The sequence below is a fragment of the Lathamus discolor genome, chromosome 10, assembly GCF_037157495.1.
Source record: "Lathamus discolor isolate bLatDis1 chromosome 10, bLatDis1.hap1, whole genome shotgun sequence".
NCBI classification, from domain to species: Eukaryota; Metazoa; Chordata; class Aves; order Psittaciformes; family Psittacidae; genus Lathamus; species Lathamus discolor.
In genome coordinates, this window is record NC_088893.1 from 13,158,898 (window position 1) to 13,177,181 (window position 18,284).

An 18,284-nucleotide genomic window follows, 5' to 3' on the forward strand; every position below is an offset into this window, starting at 1 on the left:
TGCCAAGTCCCTTTCCTTTACAATTTTAACACCCCTCTGTTTTTAAGGACCCAGTTTCTAGCCCTCTGAAGGACAACTGTGTCTAGACTGGAGGAACCAAGAATACCCTTGAACTTCTTCATCTGCATGGGTGCTGCTCCAGTCTCACTCCCACACCCTAATTTTCAAGACCATGGGTCAATCAGGAATCAAGACACAAAACAACAGACTCCTGACCTAGACAGTGGAAGAAGCAGCCCCCCAAAAGCAGTGACCAGCACCAGGAGATCAGCTTAAGAATCACAGAAACTGGAACAGGAAAAGGGAAAATTAGTAGAAACTCAAGGATCCTACAATTCCATGATACAAACCACTCTAAAAATGAAGATAACATCTGCCAACGAGGTACAGACACTACAGCATCCTGTGTGAAGCCAGCAAGTCTTAGCTTTGTCTCACGCTGGTATTGCAAAGCTTCTTTAACATTTGTGAAATGTTTGGAGAGCCTTGGATGAAAGATGATATTGGGCAGCAAAGTAGCATTGCTCATTACTGTTAGAATTAAGTCTCTATGTTGACAGCAAAGTAGATGGAATGAAAAATGTCAAAGGCTCAAAAAAACTGCAGGCTTCAGGCTGCATAAAGGGAGCAGCCTGTTTTTCCCCTTCCCCCTCCTTCCCATCACACTCAGATGTAATAACTTTCTCTAATTCCGTGGCTCTCACATAGCTAATGCTGTGTTCGGTTGCTGGAGTCTTTACAGATGCAATGCATTAGCAAAGCCTGCCAGTCGGCATCCTGTTTTTCCAATCACTCTTCTAAAACTCCTCCACTTTTCTCAGAGGTTTTATCAGAAAGATGTTCCTCTGAAACATTTCAGCTAGGGGATTTGACAGCTCTTCAAACACCAGCTGAAATTCATTTGTTTTCCACTGCTTCCTGTTTTTACAAGTTCATTAGTGTTTCACCAAGATAGACGGAAGATTAGAAACTTTCACCAGCCATGCTGAATCCCTGATATATAAAGTCATGGGAGACTGCCTAAACCTCCACATTACATATACAAACACAAAAATACATAGCCCATATGCATGTAGGTTCATACTGTATACGTAGGTCTAATAATACAAACGTGTGTCAAAAAACGTGTGTGTGAGAGCTGGGTATTTAAAAACCCCTTAGACTGTCTCTGCAAGTAGCCGTGGTGTGCGCACGTGCACACACCAGTATGCACACATAAAAAAAGCAAAGACCCCATTGCAGGCAGCCTGACACTGAGCCACTTTTTTAAATGGAATTTCTGAGGCCAACAAAGTAAATAAGCGCCTAAAGTATCTCAGCTGTGGTCCATAGGTCAGGGCTGCTCTCAGAACAAGCAGGAGGCAGAGAGCATGTACACATACATTCCTGAAGACTCACAGGGGCTGAGTGTTAGAGCTCAATGAAGAAGGCACTGTGTGTGCTCAAGCATCCAGGTTTCTAGCTTTATCTCTCTGGTACATTAATATGCTAATTGTAAGAGAAGAAATGTGGAACTAATTCCACGTATCGTTCATGTAAGAGCATCTAGGTAGCAGTGAGATAGGGTTGTATCAAAACAGACATAATCACATTACTTTGATGTATTCTAGACCAGAAATACACAGTATGTTCCCCTATTTAAGGAAGTTAACAGGCTGTTTAGTTACAACAGCAGCAAGAAGATTGAAATCTATTTCTAATTTTCACACAGAAGCTGTTTTCTCTTGTAGCCCTGAAACGCAGGCAGACAGCTTCTTCTCATAAATCGCAGTTGTGAAGCAAAGAGCAAGGAGCAAGAGAGAGAGTTTCCAGCTTAGCAAATCTGTTTATTTCCAAAGTCATAAAGCACCATCTTGTTGTTAATAATGATGATTGAACAGTTGGACTTAAACTGTCCATCTTCTGTTTGGTTCTTGTTTTGTTGTTGTTATGCTTTTTTTATTACTATTTTCTCAGAAACTGCTTTAATTGATGAATTCAGAAATTTTGAGGGGAAAAAAGGTAAAGGAAAGTATGCCTGCTTTGGTCTAGTGATTTTTAAACAAGCCTGATGTGTCCACAAACAAAAAGTGCCCTTGATAGAATCATCAAAGGCACTGGATAACTTACTGTATTTTCACATTAAACTAAATTTGTATGATCTGGAAGCTGGAGCTTTCTAGTTGACTGAGAAGAAAATGTCAAATAACGTCATATTTTTCAAGTGGGTTCTGAGGCTGGTGGTGATTTACAACCAAATGTTTATGATAGGCTCGAAAAGCCGCCTTTTTATTTGCCTTTGTTGCAGGTCAACTCCTGTGATTTCAGGGCTCCATCATGTGAATGAGACCAGCCTCATTCTACAAATGGCTCCCTGGATGACCAAAGTATCAGATTCCTTTAAAATTGTCCTGAGCCCTTAACACCACAGAGCCGTTATTAACTTATTGCCAGAGACTATAAAAAATAATATTATTGCTTGGTTACACATTGTATTTGTTGGTTTGTTTTCCATTTTTAAGGGAAGTAAAGCAACTGCTCCGTATCTGCCCACTTAGGAACTATTTGCCATTTCATGCTATTATTAAAAGTTTTAATTACTTTTAATGACTAATGAGCATTATTATTTAGCTCAAGCTTCACTACAGTGTTTGGTGTGTCTTCGTGTTTCCTTCAAAGTCTTTTGACCTGCCAAACAGAGCTGGAAACATAATCAGGTGTTTTCATGCTGTTTTCATTACTTCTCTCTCTGCCTGAACCAGCACTACAGCATGAGTTTATTTGATGTGTTTCACCTCCACCTTCAAGGTTTTGCTGAGACCACCACAAAAGGACATTAGAGGGGAAAGTATTAAGTAAACCAGCAGAGGTTTCCTAGGCTGTGGGAAGGAGAACACTTACTGTCAGTTCAAGCAATGGGCAAAGATGCAGATCATCACCAAATTTATGATGAAAGGTAACAGCCACCACCATCATGCATTAGTGTGAACTGGTTTTCACCTGATATCACTGAAAACTTTAGTCTAACAGCACAGCCATGTAGCAAACAGACTGTAAGATCTTTGGCACACCACAAGCCGTGTAAGAGTGTTGATGTTTTAGTTGGTCATATATTCTGTGAAAAAAAATGCAAGTGTCTAGTCTGCAAAGGAAATAACAAACTTAACCCTCCTACCTGTTGCCTTGTCTTAGTTCCAGCCAAGCTATTTTATTATTCATGACCTACATAATACAAGTAGCATGTTAGATTCTATACAGACAGGTGGAGAAGAAAGCAATACCAGAGGAAGCCAAATTCACTGTTTACCTCTTCCTGGCTTTTTAGGAAATTCTTTGCAGAAACAGTGTGTTCCCTATTAAGACGAGGAATAGGATGCGCTGCCTTTTGCAGAATGTACCAGCATGGTTACTAAATGGGAAAAAATAGCCTTCAGCATTGAAGTAGGAGATCAAAATCTCTTCTCAAGTCAGGTTGTTAAGACAAAACTCTACCTGGCAGTTTCATCTGTTCATTAGCTCTTGTAAATGAGCAATGTATCATATTTACTTGAAGATAATCTTTTTCAGTCTCCCAGGCTCTTAAGTGCCACCCTGGGGCTTGTATCGTTGAATCTGAGTAAAACCAATAGAAACATGAGGGAAGGGGAGAGAGAACAGTAGAACTAGACATGATAGCAAACTTAGCATGTTTGGAAATTTTTTCTACTGTTTCCCTTTGAAAATCCCCAGATATTTAATGTGAAGTGTTATGAGCGTATAAATTACCCTTTGGAAGGAATGAGTTTTAATGATATGCTTGATGGAGGGGAAGCACAGGGGCATAGAAAACCGTCTGGGAGCAGAGCACAGCATGACTTCAAAGGAAAAAGCCAAGAGCTGAGAGTAGGAAAATTCATCAGGCAAGTTGGCCAAGGCAGAGGAAGGCAGCGGAAAGAGATGAGAGAATGGAGACAAGCTTCATCAGATCTTCTTCCTCATTGTTTTTCTATAGCTACTGACCCCTCCATCTCGTTTCTCTCCAAGCCGCCCAGGCAAGGTGAGACCGTCTGGCGTCTGCTGCCCAGTTTTTCCCCCCTCTCAACACCATCTGGGAATCCACACTCCTAATGGAGTTTCCAGATGTTTGTGTCATTCTGGTGTTTGTGTCATTCTGGTGTTTGTGTCATTCTGGATCTGCTCTTTCAGTTCTGATCTCCTGTGACTCTGCTGCGGCAGTGCGTGTGCATCAGAACTTCACACCTCACAGCAGGAAGCACAAGTATCTTATCTAGACAAAAGCATGCTGCAGGTAGGGATAACTGAGCCTTCATTACTGATGTTATTACAAATAACAGATCATCTCACAGATTGCCACAGATGTGCTGAAGTATCTAATGGGTCCTTTGCACCTACAACTTCCATGCTGTAATCAGCAAAGTTACTCCACATAATGGTATTTTAGGGATTCTCCCTGAGTTTACACTTGAATTGCTTAAGCCAGAGCATCTCCAAGACAGAGCACAGCCCTGATGTGGCTCTAATTAAGATTTAATGGGTTTAAAACCAGAATGATTCTAAATCTGTTTCTCAGGCTTATGAAGATTTTCTGCAAGTGTCATTCAGGTGCATGTTCCCAGCAAGACCTTAACAGGCTTGCTTTATTCAGAAGCCATTTGTTGCTTTCAGCCTTCCTGTTTTCAAAGTATTGCCAAATTATTTTGGCAACAGGTTTGCAGTAGACACTGCGTATGAGGCAGGAACCATAGGAAACTGCCCTAAGAACTCTAAAATGTCTCACTGTCTGACTAAACGAGAATAATATTATTGACTTCATACTGGCTTTTTAAATGAGGGGAAAAAAAATGCAACCTGATTCTCTGCAGCCACTCTAAGCAAGTGTCAATGCTGCTCTAGTGAGGATTTGACTAAACAGCAGAGGAGCACAAAATAAAGGTGGATGGAAATTAAAAACACAGTAAACTTTCCACAACCTCCTGAACCACAAGTACCTTTTCTGTAGTTTACATTAATCTATTTGCAAAGCAGATCAACCCAAGCTGCACAAAGGCACAGAAGAACATCCGCTCCGGGAGTTAACACGGAACAGTTACAGTGCCTAAAGCATATCCCCAGACTTACTCTGTACTAACTTCCTGCTCAGATAAGCCCTAAGAGTTGAACTTTTTGCTCCTGCTTTTCCCTGTGAAGCTGTGTGAAACCCAGGGTGGTTGGAGCATGTGCCTTGGAGAACAGTTCTCACTTAAATGACAGGGGAATAAAGTTCCCTTACACTCCCAGCCAAGGAAGAAAGTAACTTGGCAAACAGGCTTCTTCTGAGCTCTTTTGCTGGAAAGATTTATGCTTTGCTCATCACAAATATACAGAGCAGACGTATAGCACACTGCATATTTGCCTGTGCTCCTTGTAGCAGAAGTTTTTGGCAGTCTTTTCTAGGGTAAGGTTTAGAAAAACCACCCTGCTGGGGGCAACCTGGGCACTGTAAAAGCCAAAAACAGCTTTTAACCAGCTAAGTTATGGATTCAGGCAGTTGTGACTTTAGGGCAGAAGGTTTTACTGATCACTGATCTAGTTTCCTGCACAACACTGGCCATAGGGCTCCTCTAAATTAAATTCCACATAAAGTCCAATATCTGCAGCTGAATCCAAGTATCTTTTACAAAGATATCCAATTGCAATAGAGAAGTTTCCAGTAATGGAGAACATACCATATCACACAATACCATATTCTGCATGTGTGCTTTTTACACACCATAGTCAGAAACTTCCAAAAAGTTTCAAGCCTGCTGTTCCCATGCAGAATTTACTGCAGCTCATGCCTCTAAGAGGTCAACCTGCCTTTGAATGAGAGCTCCTGCCTACCTAGAAGTCCTAGACTAATGAAGTCAACCCTCAGATCTAAAAGAATCAAGGTAAATTCCCTTCCTGTGCTTTGCAAAAAGACCCTTAGAAAAGCAAATGAGTACAGAGTTACACAACATCTGAATTATAGCCCCTGGTGCTTCTAAAAGGAAATTATCCTACCTGTTTAAAGCATCTTAGAGACACCTTGAGGAAAGGCAAGTAAAAGCAGAAGAAGGAAAAAATGCCCTCATCATGGTAAAAGAGTTCTGACAAGCCCCTGACCACTTCTTTGTTTTAGGCTGTCTCTCTCACAAAGGGTCTCATCTGCATTGGGCAGATAGCACCCTACAGCTGCTCCATCCCTCCACTCAGCTGTACGCAGGTTGTCTACGCAAAGGAATAGTGTTAACATTTTCTCAGCTGACCTACTGGGCTAATTCTTTTGGGTTTGGGGCACATACAAATTGCCATAAAGATTGGAAGAAGTCAGCTGAAAGCAGGAAGAAAATCAGTTTCTTGAAACTATGCTGCTAGTGGCAATAAATTTAGCACGTTAAGGTGCATTTGTGTGCATTGTGGATTACTGAAAGGAGGGAACTTCAACTACAGGACTGATTTAATTTGGTTTGCACTTCGTCATGCCAAATTTTAGTGCCTCTCCTGAGACTTTGTGTTCTGCCTTGAGAGCAAGGACCTAATTATTGTTGAGCTTTACCTGCTTCATATACTCAAAAGTTTGACAGGGTAATGACCACCAGGCTTTCCAAAATGCCTGGTGATTTTGAGGACTTCTGTTTTCGGAGCTCAGACCACACTCAGTGAGTTTTCAAGCACAGGCCAGCACCTACTTTCTGAAATGCAGGCATTTTTCAAGTATTCCAGCTGGACAAGGAAGTCACTTTGGATGTTTCTTCCCAAGTGTCTGTCCTAAAGATATTTTGTTCAAGGAGGGGTGATTCCAATTCTGTTGGTATTGGCATAAAGCTACCCTCTGTGAGAATTGTTCTCAGTTTTCGGTGAGGGCAGAATGGAGGTTGTTTGATTTTGAAAGGTGCCCGCAGTGAACACATACCTTGGTAGCAACACAATTGTACAATCTCTTTGCCCCTCATATTTTGACTGCACCCAGCCCAGAGAAGACTTCTGATTTGTTAGTACTCATTTTTTAGAGCACTACTGATGGCTACCAGGCTGCAAGCGTTTTAGCTTGCATAAAACAGTGGCATACCTGATTTAACTACAGAAACCCAGGAATTCTGTGGCCCTGCCATGCAGAATATCTATGTTTCAGCCCAATGCAGTAAGAAAGCCTTTTAAAAACATTGTTAGGTAAAAGTTACGTTATACACTTCAGAGTAGTATTGGAAATATGGACAGAAGATCATGGGGGTTTTTTTCTCTCTTTTTATCCTGTGTTTAGAAACAGAATTTCACTGGACAACCAGCCAGCTGGTGCAACATCCATTATTTACTCCTGTTGGACTGGGAATCTCAACAAGACCCAGCACCAGTGACCTGACACTGGCAGCATAGAGAGTGGAGGCAAGAAAGATACTCCCCAATGTCCCCAGCAGCCTGTTCCTGCTGTCTCAGCCAGATGAAGAACACTGCATGTTGCTCTTGTTTGGAAAGTAGAAAAAAAGAAAGTCTATTTATTTATTTATCTAGCAGCATCTTAGAAGATTCATTCCCTGTGCTCAGTGGGGCTGATTTTCCATTACTGCCCTGTAAGATATAGTTTCTTATACCCATGTTGAACTCTTTTTGTAGGGATTTAAATGTTGTTATTTTATAAAATAGAATCATAGAATCATTCAGTTTGAACTCTCATTTACGCATTCCTGATGAAGGAAGCATACTCTCCATGCCTGTGGATATCATGGACTTCTTTTTTAACCTTAATATAGGTGGGCCTGGCCCTGCAGCTGGTCAGGAAGCTATAGTGCAGAAACTGCATCTTGCAAGACAGAACACATGGGAGTTACAAGAGTATCTGTACCATCTTCTATTTTTCCTGTATTTTATTTCATTTATCTTTTCCTTGAAGGCTGTGCACTCTGTGATATGATAGTGGAAGCTGTATATGCAACTGAACACTGGCAAGATACATCACTGGCCCCGAGAGTTCAAGGAACCAAACATGCTGCCCAAATTCTTCCTCTGACTTCTTGTTGCAAGCCCACTCCACCCATGAAAGGTCCAAACTCCTGCTGGTTACAACCATACTTTGGGTTTTTTTTTCATTTCTGAAATGCAGAGGTTTTCTTTAAGCAGCAGAGTTAGCCTGAGAAGAGAGGGAAATTCAGCTTCCAGTCAAAACACTTTCATTCACCCTCTGGTCTTCAGACCCGGCTGGGTCCTAAGGGATCCTCAGAAGTTAACAACCCAAATTCCATGGTCCATATATTAAATCCAAAACGTAGTTGTTTGCACTTCTCCTGAAAAAAATTGAGAAATTCATGATTCCAAAAACATTTAAAGCTTGCTGCTTTGGGGAGAAGGTGGTAAGAAGCAGGAAGCACAGACCACAGGCATATACCTCCAATGGCTAACACATTAACAAACATATACGTCCAATGAGTGCCAGAGTAAATACTCTCTTTCCTTTTACCCTAAGAAATTTTGCCTCCCAGCCCCCACCCCACAAAGGTTTTCTTGCAGAATGTGTCATTTGTGACCAGCTTTGGGTATTTAAAACATTTATAAGGGGAGAAAGACAGATTGATGCCTTTAGTGCAGCCTGCACTCATCAGGTCTAAAGACAGGTCAGGGAGATGACAGGAATACTAAGCTTAAGGTGACGGGCTTGGCGCCATGCTACATTTAAGCCGAGACTGAGAGTCCAGAATTTCTGGACATCATAAAGAATCTATTATCATTGTGGTCACTTTCAGCAACACCGGTTTCATTACCATCTGTCTTCATCCACCGATGCTTAGGGAATAAATATTAAATATGGAACTTTTCCTGGATTCAAGTCACAGAAGGCAGAAGGCAAAGCCGCTCTCTAGTAACATGTTCTCAGACCACCTTCGAGGAGGTGGAGGAAGATAAAGAAATCAGACAAGATCATTAGCTCTGTCGAGTTGAAAATAAGGGTTCAGTTTTCAGTTGAGCAATAATTCTCTTTCCAAGGTGGGCAATATTTAAGCAATCATCCCTAGAAAATTGGTCATTACCACTGGCTAATAACCGATTTGTTAGTTAATAGCCCAAGGTGAAACCAAGGGCACTAAATGCTCTGGCAAACCACCACTGACTGCAGTATTAACAGATTTCAAGGGCATCATTGCTATTATAAACCATGTTCATTGATTTATAACAACACTAATATGCTTTATAAAAGAGCAGCGCAGTGTTCTGGAAAAATTAATCATTTCTTGCTAACCCACAGCTGACTGTCCACTGCTCTCAGTCCTGCAGTGAACTGGATACCATCATGTTTTGTTCCGTTTAGATTAAGAAGCACAAGAAATGGAGAGGAAAGAGTAAGGCATGTATATCTGTGCCATCGTAGCAATGAGATACATGGCTGCCCAGTCTCTACCATATACAATTGCATGTTTTTTTCATGGTCTTCCTGGTATCACATTCACATCCATTTCATCCCTAAAAGCCACTCACAGAAGGGGTCTCCTTCTGAAAGCTTTCACAGTTATCCCCAAAAACCAAGTGAGACACAAGGCTCAGATACACATTCATGCCATAAATTACTGCATTCTGCTGCACTACAAGCTCAGCACACACAAACTCACAGCCAATGTATTCTGTGATATAATTTGACTCCACTTGACCTTATGGAAAGGCATTGACACTAAACTGCACTCCTTTGCTGCTGGAGCGTGCTAGAAGTGCATGGGTGGATGTTACTAGAGCTCAGCTGATGGGTTATATCTTGTTAAGTAACCGTAACTCCGGCACATCCCTGAATCCACAGATTCTTCAGCTGAGGGGGGTAGCTATCACAAAGCTAATAAGATCAGAGCAAAGCCCAAGCACACCCACAAGCCACACAGGGCTAGAGGGCTGGAAAAAACTGCAGCTTCTACTTGATCTACATCGCTATTCCCCCCACAACACCCTTTCCATTTCACCCTGGGTGACATATATAGAGATATAGTACATATTCTTTCCTATCCTTACGATCAGCTGAAAGGAACCTACAGACCGGTACAAACATCCTGCCTGGGGATAATCCACTACTCCTGTACGCGCTTGACTCCTGTGAGCAAGGTGAGGGATTCCAAGGAAAACGTTTTGCAGGAGTTTTACCTCTGGATTAGTGTTACTGCCTGGCACACCAGTAATTCCAAGTGCTGCTGCAGGCTTGTTTGAATCTTGACGGGACACACTCAGACAGAAGAGTGTTAAAAAAAGAAAGAAAGCTTTCTGTTAATCCTTCCCTTTTGGCAAAAACCAGGATTTTCCTAATCGCTGCAATGCTTGAACTGAAACTAGCTCACATAAGAAAACTTCAGGCTATTCCTCATTAAGAAGGATACTGAAAGTTCATTCATCCCTTCTGTCAGTAAATCTGTTCTTTCTGCCAACAATGCCCATCAAGCCTGAAGGAGCCTCCATAGTTTCAAGGGCAGGACATGGCTGTTCATGCAAGCGTTCCCAAGCTGTAGTATGAAAGCCTCAAAGAGAAAAACTTCTAAGAGAATGAGCTCATCTTCCAGATGGTCAGGAAAACTCCTGTGATCTCTAGTCAAGTAGCACTCTTTAAGTAGCTAAACTACTTGAAGCTTCATTAGAACTGAAGCTGAAATGCCCAGCTCCTTAGCTGGATACTCTTGAGCTAATATTTAATCCACTTCTGAGAGTAGATACTCTTGAGCTAATATTTTAGTGGGAATTTGGTGCCTAAATACCATTGAGTTCTGGAGCAAAACCTCCAACCAGAGAAGGACTTACAAACCCTGCCTGTTGTTTTCCAAAGCAAATTTGAATCTGAACCCAGCTGTGCCAAAAGAGACAGACAGATGAGCCAGAGCTACTATATGTACATACCTGCCTGTGTATAGATTAATCATAATAAGGATCTGGTGTGGACATTTCAACCCAGTAATTTTAATGGAAATGAGGCTCTAAATCTGTATTATCACACCAAGAAAAATGGAGCTATTTTCACATCTCAGTTGCCTAATGGACTAGACACACATTTTCCTTTGTCTTGGGGAATGAGCTGTAAGTGACAGGCTCTCCCCTGGTTGTTAATGATGCTTTCTTCTCTTGCCTGGCCCATGACAGCCTGCTAGGTGCAGTTGCCATAAGAAGTACCACTTTATCCCCTAAAGAAGTTTGAGCGCGCATTGGTACACGTGGTGTGTGCAATATGCATGCACAAATGCACACCTCAGTGACCAACCCCTTCTACTTCTGAAATGAAAATATCTGATAGGCTGATACTGAATTAAATGCAGGTGTGAACATTTACTTCATGCACTAGTTAAAGATCCCAGGACTTGCTCAGAAGTGAGTTTTTGTCACACAGAAAACCTATTGATCTCATAATAAGGACCTGGCAGAAACCAAGTCAGAGTTTTGGGATCTGCCCCAGATTTACCAGTCCTTGGACCTTGCAATACATGGAAACATGTTCTACATATATTATACAGGCTCACTCTATGACATGTTCTGAAGCTGGCCCTGCCCAACAGACCCAATAAAGATTGTCGACTGCAATAAAACTTCTTTGACAAGTTAGAAAAAACAATTGGAAACATAAATTCATGCTGTGGATCCAGCACCTCAGCAAACATTTACTGTTGCTTGCTTTTCTTTTTCTTCCTTTCCCACAGAATGTTGGTTTTTTTTTTAAGGAAAAAAAAAAAGGGGGGGAAAAAAAAAAGACAAAGAATTATCTGTACGCTTGTGGATTATTGGTTTTCCTAGAATTTATTGCAATGCCAGAAATTAATTTATGAATAATAGTAAGCATGGGATCACAACAAGCTTCATGCAAAGGAAAAAAACCACCTAAAGAATGTTCTAGTTGGCAAGAAAAAGCCCCTGCGTCAATCTGAATGCCAAAAAAGGAGGGTAAATTTTGCATACCAGCTTTGGAAATCATTAGGGGTTTGTAAATTATGAGACAATGTTACATTGTCTTCCCAAACATTTTTTTCCCATTTACTTCTCTGTGTGCCTGAGCTTACAGTGTCCTGGAATTTTATTGCTTTATGGCCACCGGTATGCAGAGATTTAGGAAAATGTCACTTTTTTTCCCAACAGTTGTTCTTTCTTTTCCTTTGAATGGAGATTGCTATGTATTACTCATTCCTGTGTCTTTTTGACAAGGATCATTACTTATGTTTATCATAAAAAGATGCTCTGTGTTACTGTCATATGGTTTCGGGATTTGTTATTATAATGCTGTAGAGTCCGGAAATGGCACAAAACAAAGGCCAGTTTTATTTGGCATATTTGGGATAGTCTTTCACTGCCAAGCTCCTTCTTAGTTGCTTCAATACAAGCATCTCAAAGGTCTAAAATAGAAGTACTCATTTTGCATAGGGAAATAAAAACTGGGCCAATTCTCATCTAAGAAAAACAGGTAAAAAATCATAGAAAACACATACAGGAGTTTACATTTGTTCATAGCATGGTTCACATTAGCATGATAGGGCCAAATACATCTAGCTGTCCAGGGCTTATAACAAGTTAAATCTCACAAATGCCAGAAGGCGTGTTTCACCATCATGAAGCTCCACCTTAGGACTGGCACCCTTAGCACAGCTCAGCAGAGACAAACAGCAGGAGGGCACTGCTTTAACCAGCTTAGAAAAACACAGATAAATTAGGGACACCACAGGGAGCAGCACTGGAAGTTACATTGTGCAGATTCCTGCACAAGAGGAATTTGCAGCTACATGGACTATCCTCCATCCCTTAACCAGAAATACACCATGAGCTGTGAGATCCTAAAGGAAGAGGAGATAGACAATCCTTAACGTTTCCTTCAACCTAGCAAATCCCTCCCAGGGAAAAATTCTCCTATCAGTGTGTATGTAGCTGCAGAAGGACTGGAAGCTGCCAGTGAGTTGCACAACACTGTACTCGAGAAAAATTTGGGGGAAACACAAGAATTTGCCAAGTGCTCATGTCTAAATTCTAAGTAAATGGCGAAGGAAAGACTGCCTGGCTAGATAGATTCCACCAGTACTTCCTTCATTGTGATGTATCGACTCCAATTTCACCTAGTCAGGACTTCTGATACTGGCACAGATACTGGATTGACATGAGACCTTTTGTACAACAGATTATCCATTAGATGAAAGTAATACTACTCACTTGCCTCGCAGACACGTTGTGACTGTTAGTCAGGCACTGTTTCTGGGGATCTCCACTATCCAGGATCGTTGTTACAATCCATTAGTTAAAGTGGAGCTTTCTCATGTATTCCGAGTAAAAGCAATATATTAATTTAAAGACAATCATGGTCCTGACCACTAGGAAAAACATAGGCAATAACATCTTGGCCACTCAGATGTCAATGTAATGAACATTTCCAGCTCTCAGAGAAAATGTACACTGTTCACAGCATTAAAAAGTGAAAAGGAAAATCAACATTTTGAAGCTGTTTTTCATTCTGAGATTGGAAGAAAACTAAAACCCCCTAAAATTTCTGTTGAAATATTCTTCATTTATGCTGCATAAAAATAACTTCTATCAGAAAGGTCAAAATGTTTTCACACTGTATTTCCTTTTCATTTCATTCATACATTGTAAGAAATCACATTAAAATTGAACTGAAATATTTTAACCATCTTGGAATTAGAGATCTTTCCTTTTCTCATCAAAGTGAAACATTTCAGTCTTATCTAAGGGAATTTTGAAATATCTTCCCATGCACATGATAATAAAGCTGTTACATTTGTGAAAATATTTCAGTTTTGTTAAATGGGCATTTTCCAGTGGACTAATTCAAGTACACTTTCCACAAAGAATTATCCTCCGGAGTAAACCAGACATAAAATTCAAGTTCTTCTGATTTTATAACAGTAAAAAGCACCCAGTGCCTCTGATAACTGTTGATTTGAGAAACGTTTGAGTATCTTCAGCAGAACAACAAAATTTGCACTGGACAGCAAAAGAAAAAAACAGTGATGTTTTGCAGAAGACTAACAGAAATCTCCAAACAAGTCACGCAAAAGCCGTCTTGCAAACTCCCTTACTGCAAATCCACTTTAAACACAGTACCCTTCAACAAGACATTTCTAGACTGCTTCTACAAAATGTTCTGAATATGGCCAAATATTGACTGCACACACAAGACCAGGTGAAAACCAGCAACATTCAAGCTCCACAAGGGTTGTGCTAGAGAGCGTTCAGCTCATGAATCAAAATTAGGTTTCACAGGCTTGTAGTCACTGAATCCTGCCACAGCTCTGCGGATGGCTGCTCTGAAAGCCAGAGGTGCTAATGAACAGAGAGCACAGTTAAGACTTCCTGCATTGGAAGTAAATGACAGAGGTGGTTTATCTTATTGTTTCCAATGGGTGCGTTTGACAGGAGTTCAACTGGAGCAGAGAAGGAAAAGAATAAAAAGAAGAATGTTAGGTCTGGACCAAAATAATAATGACTGAGGATCACAGTACTTTCCTTTCAAGTGCCTCCAAAGAAACTGTCATTTTAACCAGGGGTATGTCTTATCAGAAATGGAATGACAGCTATATAGGTGGCTGTAGTTATAAATACTAGCTATAGGGTCACTGGAGTATAAAAAACACATTGGGAGGATGTTCTCGTTACACATTTTCTTTTGTCTTCCTTTGTCAGGTGAGCGTTGCATTTGCTCTGTTGTGTAGTAGCAGTGGCTTTTATTGATTTGTATTTTTCGTACCGTAAATGCTCCTGGTCAGGGGCTGTCATCATTGTTTGGCGTGACTACATTCTGCATAATACTTAGAATGAAATATATCAATAAAAATGGTGAAGCCCCCAAAGGATACAGCTGTGGAGTGCTGAGCATGTCCCTGACACATCTCACCTCAGGATCCATAAAATAAAGGCTCACAGGGGAATTCACGGAACATTTTGCTGCATGTCCCTTGCTCAGTGTGTCTGCTCCTCTGTGCAACATGGACAGGCACTGGCATTTAGAAAAAGGGAGTCAAGTCCTCAGTGATTATATCATGGGGGGGTTTAATCTTCAAGAATTAGAACGTTTTTACAGATACAGATGCAGAAACGGAGAGGTTTCTAAAATCCCAGGACCTCAGAGATTAATTTTCAATGAAAAAGATCCATTAGCCTGAGACTGCTACTAACATAATGGAAGCCAGCAATGATCTGTTCAGGGCTTCCCTTATGAAACCTCCTTAGAGAAACTTTTCATCTTTACTACTTCCTCATGACCCAGTTCAGGATTTTCACTGTTATTCTCTGGGGGCCTTTACACCACTGCTGCTTGTCTAATTCAGGTCCTGAGTCAGCAAGATGCTTACATTTCTGCCTAGTAGCCCCACTCGCTGTACTGGGATTACTCCCATGTTTAAAAGTAGTATCTTGCCAAATTGAAATAACATGCCCTACTTAAAAATCACATAAACTAGAATCTACTGGGCCCAGACCCCAAAACCATCAGGTGTCTTTACTTAACTACTATCTCAGATCTCTCATATGATCAGCCAGAACCCAGGAATCTTGTATCACTACCTGGGTGTAAGAAATGTATGTATTTAAGGCTATCACTTTTCACTTTCAGGTCCTTCGGGTACAGAAGATGACAACTTTTCTCTGTCAGAAGAAGAAAAGATCTTAACTGCTTTTAATTTAAGAGATTTGAATCCAGTTATTTGTTAGAGTGATGGAAGGGTAATGGAGCAATCCTGTTTTACCCGGATGAATTTCCCATGACAAATGATATTGGCTCATCATCTGTGGTCATGATTAAATTCCAGTATTTTCCTTGCTCTAAAGCATGGATAAGGCTGCAAAGAGCTCTTGTTTTCCTTGGGACATTTGTTTCCAATTTTGCAAACACTGAGAATGTGGTTATTTTTGTAGTCCTGTTATGAAAGCCTGGCATTTTCTTCTTCATGTTGGAGTTAATTATAAATCATTGGAGTTGCACTGCCCACAACAAAGTTCTCAGACCCAGAAACCAAATCATTGCTGATCACTGCTCTCCCACCCCTGCTCTCTCTCTCACTGTCAGTTACTCTTTGAGGAAGGGAGGGGGCGTTATTTTAAGATGTTTTTATTGGCTTCAGAATATAAAGTGTCAGTTCCAAGGTCTTTTTTTCCCAGAGCAAGATAAACTCCTCCGGGCCATATATCATGGGGCTTTCGCATAACTTGACAGGACCTCACATTTAAATGCCTTTGCAATACCATATCTGATGACTTATGGGAGGACTGTAGTTTTTCAGGGGATGCATCATCAAAAGCCCCTTTCAGTAGCACTGGGCTTAGTCCCAGGTTTGTTTCTTTAACACTTTCAATAGCAACTTTTCTTCCTTAAAAAAAAACCCAAGAAATATAAAAGCATACACACAAGCACACTCATACACACACATGCACAAGTAATATCATAACAGGCTGGCTGTGCATGGCTCCAGGCTGGGGGGTGTGTTTGTTGGGAAGGGGGTGGTTACTGTTGTGTTGTTGTTTTAAATTAACAGCTTAGCTCTTTGGTGAATTTTACTGTCTGTTTAGGTTCAAGCACATTCTTTAAAGCAGATTAAGTCTGAAAATTCAGGTCAGAGGATCACATCAAGTTCTGTTGAAGAAAATTTGTTAAAGCTCCCCTCCCACTAACCTACTTAGTGTCAGGTCTCATTTGAAAGTAGGGCACTTATAAGTGCAAGAGTTTAATCAGGCTTCCTCTTTTTTATTAGAAAAGATGAAAATCCAGTTTCTCTCTAAAATACATTGCTTTGTTTTTATTTGAGTCTTGGTAGAGACATTTGTGTTCATTCCTAAGGATGAATGCATTTGCAGGAGCTGGTTGCTGCCGACTTGTGAAAAGGGATTGTCTCTGGAAACAAAATAATCATATTTAACTTAACTGGGCCCTTGTTCAGCAAAGCACTTAAGCACAAGTATAAATCTAATCTTACTCAAGACAAGACTTATACAAGCACTTCAACCTGAAGTGCTTAATTTCCAGTGGAGTCAACGGAGCATTCCAAAATCATGACTCAGGTGCTAGAACCATTAGACTGGTATGACACTGAGGAAAAACGCTTACCTAGGTGTTATTTTACCTTGTCACTACGGCGGCTAGGAAGTTTCTTGAAAATAAAGCTCCTTCCTTCAATCTTAACAGCAAGCTTAACTGCAGGACTTGTGTTTTCTGAATTAGAGATATGAAGCACTATGTCAATGCATTGCAGTATAACCTCCCCTCAAAGGAAGATCTTTCAGAGACCTGAGAAATGTACATGTCATCAGAAGATGAATGTGGTGGTATAAAGAGATGTTTGTAGAAGACTTCACTGGAGGTGGGGTCAGAGACCAGAACCATTACATGGAGGTTACTGTATAGCACAATCCCCAATGGTGATAGTGAAAAAAACACAACCTCTCATGTTTAGACTGATGTGGATAGCGGCTGGGAATAATTTACAAATCCTGTCACTACCTCCTTTGAAATAAAAGGGAATCAATGTTGAATGCAAATACCAGCGCAAAATGCAGAGCTATAAATGGTGCATTAAGTTCCCCTTCATTTAAATGAACAGCTTTGTGTTTGTAAAAAGGAAAGTCTGAAAAGATACATCTATTTTGCCGTTTTGGGTATCCTAATACTAAAAAATACCTTCTGGGAAAAAAGCCTGTCAGCTTGCATGCATTGTATATTAAAGAAATAATATATTCAGTATTAAATTACTTCCTGGCATAATATTTGGAATTCTATCGCTGGCCATAGAGCTGCACGCTCATTTACACTAGTGGGCATATTGGCCTTAATTCTACTATTCAGCAAGCAGGCTCAGTTATTCCTATTTTAAAAGCCCAAACTCATGACAATAAACCTGTGGTTGTAGTAGTTATGTCTTTTCCTCACTTTTCCATGAGCCTAAGACATTTAACATTTCGGGCAACACCAATATGCTGTTTGCGTCTGAGGTAAATCAGCTTGATTTCAGTGAAGACAAAAAGGCAATGGCAAGTCCCTCTAGCTGAGAATCTGGCCCACAGTGCCTTCTAATTTCTCTGTAGAGGCTAATGGGGAAAATGCCTGTCATTTTGCGGCTTCTTTCTCTCCACAAACACATTTAAGACAAGTTTGGTCAATTATCCCCATGTCTCCTATATCCATTTAGTGTAATTCCTATTAAGCGCAGTTCCACCTACAGCACTAATGGGAGAAATACTGATCAACCACAGGTCTCTCTTTGCTATATTTAGCAAACGTAAATGCTTGTGATTCCAGTGCATTGCCAGGGGAATGAGATCATTATAGACTATAGCATTTCCATTTGACTTCCCAGGAGGATAGACCAGCATGG